At 35.6% G+C, this 6,244-nt stretch overlaps 1 pseudogene; it reads left to right on the top strand.

Annotated features, from left to right (window-relative positions):
- Window positions 1–255: 255 nt before the first annotated feature.
- LOC120196441 lies at window positions 256–1,211 on the top strand (annotated as a pseudogene).
- The last annotated feature ends 5,033 nt before the right edge of the window (window positions 1,212–6,244 follow it).

A 6,244-nucleotide genomic window follows, 5' to 3' on the forward strand; every position in this document is an offset into this window, starting at 1 on the left:
AAAGAAAATATAAATGCTATTTAATATGAAACTTTAGATTAGTTATGTTTATAAAATTAAAATTAATCTAATTTTAATTCTGTTTGTTTAATTTTCAGGTGGGTTGAAATCTATGTATATATTTATACATTCTCCCTCTTTTACTGTATCTAATTTTAGCATCCAACAAATCCGGTGATATCAGACCTGTTCAGCTCAAATTGCTACCCATTTCAGTTTCAACTTTCAACAATAATCTCTCTCTCTCTCTCTCTCTCTTTCTTCCCTTCCATCACATTTCTTCATTTTCATCAAATTTCTTCCTCTTTATCTGACCATTTGATTCGAAACACAGTCCAGAAACACCCCATCCCTGGTGTTACTGACATGAAACCATGACCCTGAAAGGTGGCGCCACCAGTGCCTGCGCCGCATGCAAGTACCAGCGCCGTAAGTGCATCCCCGAATGTCTTCTTGCTCCTTATTTCCCCGCCGATCAGACCAAAATTTTCCAGAACGCTCACAAATTGTTCGGTGTCAGCAACATTGTTAAGATACTCAAGAGCTTAGATCCTTCCCAACATGCCGAGGCCATGCGTTCCATCAAATACCAATCTAATGTACGTGATCGGTTCCCCGTCTATGGTTGCCTTGGTGTCATCCGTCAACTGTATTATCAAATTCAGTTGGTTGAAGAAGAATTCCATGCCGTACTTACACAGCTCGAGATGTATAGGCAACACCATCATCAACAGCAGCTACAGCATCATCATCACCAGTTTTCATCCATGGCAGACGACGTGATTTCTCAGTTAGAATTGGGCATGGCACCTCCTACCAATGCTCTTCCTCTCTTCAATCAACGCTACAGTATGCAAAACCCTTACTCTTCTTCATACAAGGATTCTCTCAAAGAGAATGTAGAGAACAATTCCATGTGGATCCAACATCTGTTTCTCGACACAAATAATCACAGCAATGGGAACGATGGTTTTCCCGTCGTTCCCATAGCTGATGCTCAAGACGAAGTCGTACATGATTATGATGAAATTCATCCCTTCTTCGATTCCATTGACGACAGACAATCTTATATCGATTCCAAAGATGATTAAAAGGAGAGAAAATGCAGTTCTGAAGAATCACTGGAAGACACAAAAGAATCAATGGTGGTGAATGTTGAAGACGATGAATTGAAAAGTGCTGCTGATTGGTTCAGTCTCACCAATATTTAACTGATCATCAACCCTGAAACTTCACACCAAAAGCTAGTATTGCAATGTAAAGTTTCAATAGACATATACATATTATACATATATTTTGGTGAATGGTTTTATATTTTGTACAATAAGAGTTGTTTCTCTCATTGATGAATCTATTTTCTCTAGCCAATAATAAACGTTTTGCTTTTGATAGATGTTATAGTCATTCACATATATAATTTTTTATGTTATGCAGGTTTTAGTGCATTTCTAAACATAGATATCATATTCAATCAACTATTGTCATGATGTAAAAATATACTATTAAGGTTTGATTAAATAATCACTTTAATTCCTTTTTTTTAGTATTTCCAGCATTTTATTTTGAGACAAAAAAATATGCACCTTTTATGAGTAGAGACTGTTAGTTAACAAATTGTTAACACTTTAAAATAAAGGTTTTTTTTAGGGCCAAAATATTCTAAAAAAAAAATCAAAGTGACTATTTGATTAAACGTTAGACTGTTTTTATCCTAAAATAAATTATTAGAAGCTAAAATACTAAGAAAATAAATCCAAAATATCATTTTGGAACACCGACCTAGAAGCTTCGTAAGCTGAATCTTTGAGCAACAGCTGACAGGGAAAGCATCAGTTGTATCATATTGTTTGATTTGCAGAGGCGAATTATGAATGCACCAGTGGGTCGTGTCCTCCTCCCTGAAAATACAGTATTTTTTAATTATATATATAGTTCTAATATATATAATTTTAAAAAAAATGATTCTTAATAAATGTAGATTTTTTAAATAAATTTATTAAAAAATAAAATAAATTGCATAAAATATAATTATTTGATTATAAAAGAAAGTTGTATAGAAAAACTCTCCTCAAATTAGATTTTCTATTCTTAATTTAAATCTAAAGAAAATGTACAGTCAAGTACAGTTTTCAAGTAGGTTTTCTGCTTGAACTAAGTTTCTCTACTTTAATTATTTGTCAAGTGATTTGCAATCGAGAAACGAGGGTAAATGACCCGCAAGGCAAACGTAACGACCCTAAAAAAAATTATCTGGGCATGGCTATAAAAGCCTCTGCAAAACACAAGAGAAGAAAACCAAAAAAGCATCGAGCAGCAAACAAAGCAAAGCATTCGAAATAGAAAGAGAAAAATCACAAAAATATCAAGTATTCAGTTTTAGAGTGGCACAAAAGATGGCACGGTCGTGGAAAGCAAAAGGTCACTGGAAAACGATAAGTTTTTGCCAAAAAAGGTAAAACCTGATAACTCTTTTTTTAGATCTACATCGAGGGAGGCGTTTGCTTGGGATTTGGGTCTAAGAATTCACTTTACATGGTCGAGAGGGAGCTTGTAGGTAAGTTTGGGTTCTCCAGGCACCGGTGGTGATGGCCAGAGAGGCAGTCGACGTGACAGGGTTTCATCGGCGGGTGGCCGGTCGTAGGCCGATTTGGGGAGAAAGTTGAGAGTTTGGGATTTGGTTTTAGGAAATGACTAAAAATGAAATGAAAATGGTGCTTTAAGGTATATATATATATATATGGAGGACCCCTATGTAATTACCAAATATTTAAATTATTTTCGTAGTCCTCAAATTTTGAATTTATTCAATTTAATCCCTATTTAAATTCCTTATATTTTGCATATTGACCCCTCCTAACTTTTTATTTTTCTTGAAGCTTTCAAATAATATCAATTTGGTCCTTAATTTTAATTTTTTTTACAGTTAAATAAATCCTTTTAATTTAAAGTTTTTATGTTATATTTCTCAATTTAATTGTGTTTTGTTTTAATATTTAACACTGATTTGATTCATTATTTTTTAGGCTCAATTTTAAATTCTTCAATGGTAAGTAATTCGGATCAAACTTTTAAATTTTAATTTGACTTTTAATTTTTGCCACTAAGACAACCGAGAAATTAAATTGGTACCGAAAGGGCAGTACATGGGTGCTAATCCTTCCCTAACTATAATCGACTCCCAAACCCGATTCAATTCTGGTATAAAAGTATATCATGTAAAATGGCAAATTAAGGTATCCGTTCAACCTAATTTTAAATGATCAGTGGTGGCTCCATCACATCGAAATTAAGTCGGAACTCGATTCTGAGCCCACCCGAAGGATGATCACAACAGCTTGGTTACTCCGCTGAGGTCATGTAAGTGAGTTAGGCCAAAAATTAATTTTCGGTTGTCTTCTTATACGAAAACAGTAAGTTTAAATTTTAATTTATCTTTTCGATCCTTATTATTTACCTTTGATTATTTTGTCAAATAAATAGTTGTACTAATGTTTTTTAATGATTTCAGCTTTTCAAAATTTCTCTTAGGTTCTATACCCAAGCTCCAAACCCTTTTGTAAGTGGAGGTGAAAGCGACACCTTCATGAGAATTTATTCTCCATATAGGCATAGCAAGTAACCTTTGGGATTCATATACCTTATATTTTCGTGTGAATCTATTCTCCGTATAGACATAAGGGAATGTATCATCTCGAGTTTAACTTGGTCCATATGAGCTTGTAATTGGCTTAGGACTGAGGGTCCTGCAAGCCCAAGGGGGCACCAACAAGGAGAACTCGGATACATTTTTTAGAACCTAAACCGGGATGTTGGACGAAATTAGAGCCCACCTTGAAACTCCATTTCAAAACCTAGGATGCTTGAATTACTTCCTCCTTTATTTTTCGTTCAAAGCATGTGAACTAGAAATATAAGCGATTAGGACTTGTTAAAAAATGAACATGTGGGATAGAGATCATGTCTGGGTAGGAATAAAAGCATGTGGGGTAGGAATTTTTTATTTTCATTATTATTTGGATTATTATTTTTATCTTACTAAATTGTTTCCATTTCATTTCATTTTTGTTTTATTTTATCTTTATCATTTGCATCATTTAAAGAGGTGTGATCCGCGAAAAGTGTTCGTTAAACTCAAATAATTTGTATTAATGGAAAAAGGGGTTGTAATGCAAGAGGTGAAAAATAAAGAGGTATGGGTATGGTGAGAGAAGACTCAGAAGAAAAAGGGAGACAGTCTGAAAAGTAACTATTTGTCAGATCTGGTTGGTTATGCTTCCGTCAGCCTTAAACAGAATGATGTTAAAGAGTTACAGAGCATTTGGGACAGCTGAAAAAATAACAAGAAACAGAGATTCCGCCAGCGGTATGGTGATATCACACATCTACTCTATGTCAAGATAGACGAGCCCCTAGTTCGAGCCTTGATGTAATTTTGGAATCTAGGGTATAGTTGTTTTACATTCAACCAAGAAGACATGGAGCCCATAATTAAGGAGTATAATACTTTATTGTATTATGAAGGAATCATAATGAATTGAGTCTACACCAAATATATCAAAGTCAGCCTTTCAAGAATGGGTTGGAAAAGGTTACAGGGGTAGATGAAAAGTGGGTAATTGACCGGATTCAACATAAAGGTAAAAGAGAAGGAATTGCTTGGACCCATATCAAGCAATTAATGAGGAATCATCCTGATGATTGAAAGGTGATTGACCTTTTTGCACTGGTATCTATGGCTTGGTTATTTTCCCAAAAACTTTGGGATACATCGAGGTGGCTGTGGTAGAACTGTTCCAACAACTACCTAAGCAAGTAAACCTTGTGCCAACAATCTTAGCTGGAACTTCTTGCTCACTAAACCATTGAAGAAAGGCTGGGGGAGGAAGATTTATAGAGTGCAGACAACTTCTCCAAGTTTGGATCCATAGTCATTTCTGGAAGACTGATGGGATTTCTTACCACCGATTCAGCACCACTTACTCTCTTTTGGAAGAATTCCTTACACAAAAGTGGCGAGAAGGTGTTCCGAATAAAAAATGGGTAAATGTATTCATGCACCTTCGAGATAAAGACATCGTCTAGTGAGCCCCTTGGTTGACCCATAGTGATATCCTTTATCGATGTGGAGAATCAGAAGTCATAATGTTACTTGGGTATGGGGAGGAGTTGGTTATTCTCCGCTTTTAGCACTCAAACAATTTGGGGCACGTCAGTTTGTCCCAGTTACATATGAGATATTGGGATCAAAGTTTGCATACCGTGAGGACAACTACAAGAACAATATCAAAGATGTAGCTGAGTCATGGAAGAAGATATTTTGTACAAATGTCGTATCCGCTAAAGACATGCTTACTTCAGATTATGTAAAATGGATGAAGCTAAGGAAGAATGTAACCATTCCCATACCAAATCATGAAGATACCCAGACCATGGAAGAGTATCTTAAACCAGTTCCTTCGAATTGGAGATAGAAAAGAAAGAATTAGAAGCTGAAAAGGAGTAGCTAAAATAAAGACTAAGGGAACTCGAAGCTAAGAGGTTCCAATGGAAGTTAGATACCAACACTCAAAAGGATCGAGCATACATTTTAGAGAAAGAATAGAAAAAGGTATGCTTTAAGTTGGAAGATTTGAAAAAAGGGTATCAAGAGCAAGTTTAGAATAATTCCAACTTAAAAAGGTTTTCTGAGTACTGGAAGGGTGAAGCCAGCAGTCTAAAAAATGAAGTTCGAAGGATAAGATAAAAGAGAAACACTGAAAGATCAGTTAAAGACGTCCTAAAGACGTTTATTAGAAAGCCAACACTAGAAAAAGCATTTGAAAACCAAGGTAACTGATTTGGAGAGGTCTCTTCAAAAACAGCAATAACAAGATGACAAAACCATAGCTGAATTGGAGGCCATTGTAGATATATTCAAGAAACTATCCAATGAACTTCAGATAGTTTCTTTCGATGGAGGACTCAAATAGGATTTTCGTTAGGAACGAGCTCAGGAATAAGCTCAACAAAGGGTGAAAACTAGAGATATGGTTATTCAAGACTTCTTAGAGCAAGTTCAGAAATTGGCATGCCACTTGCACGGCTTGGCGAGAGGAGCCAGAGTAGTTCGACAAGGTATTCAGCCAGTGACAGATGAAGCAAGAAGGCTTGTCAACCTATTAGAAGATGTTCGGGGTCTAGAAGACATAGTTAGAATGTACCTTTGAGTTGTTTTTGGTCTCTTAGAAATAACACTTCTGTCCCA

Source organism: Hibiscus syriacus, unplaced genomic scaffold (genome assembly GCF_006381635.1).
Source record: "Hibiscus syriacus cultivar Baekdansim isolate YM2019G1 unplaced genomic scaffold, ASM638163v2 tig00117034_pilon, whole genome shotgun sequence".
Classification (NCBI taxonomy): domain Eukaryota; kingdom Viridiplantae; phylum Streptophyta; class Magnoliopsida; order Malvales; family Malvaceae; genus Hibiscus; species Hibiscus syriacus.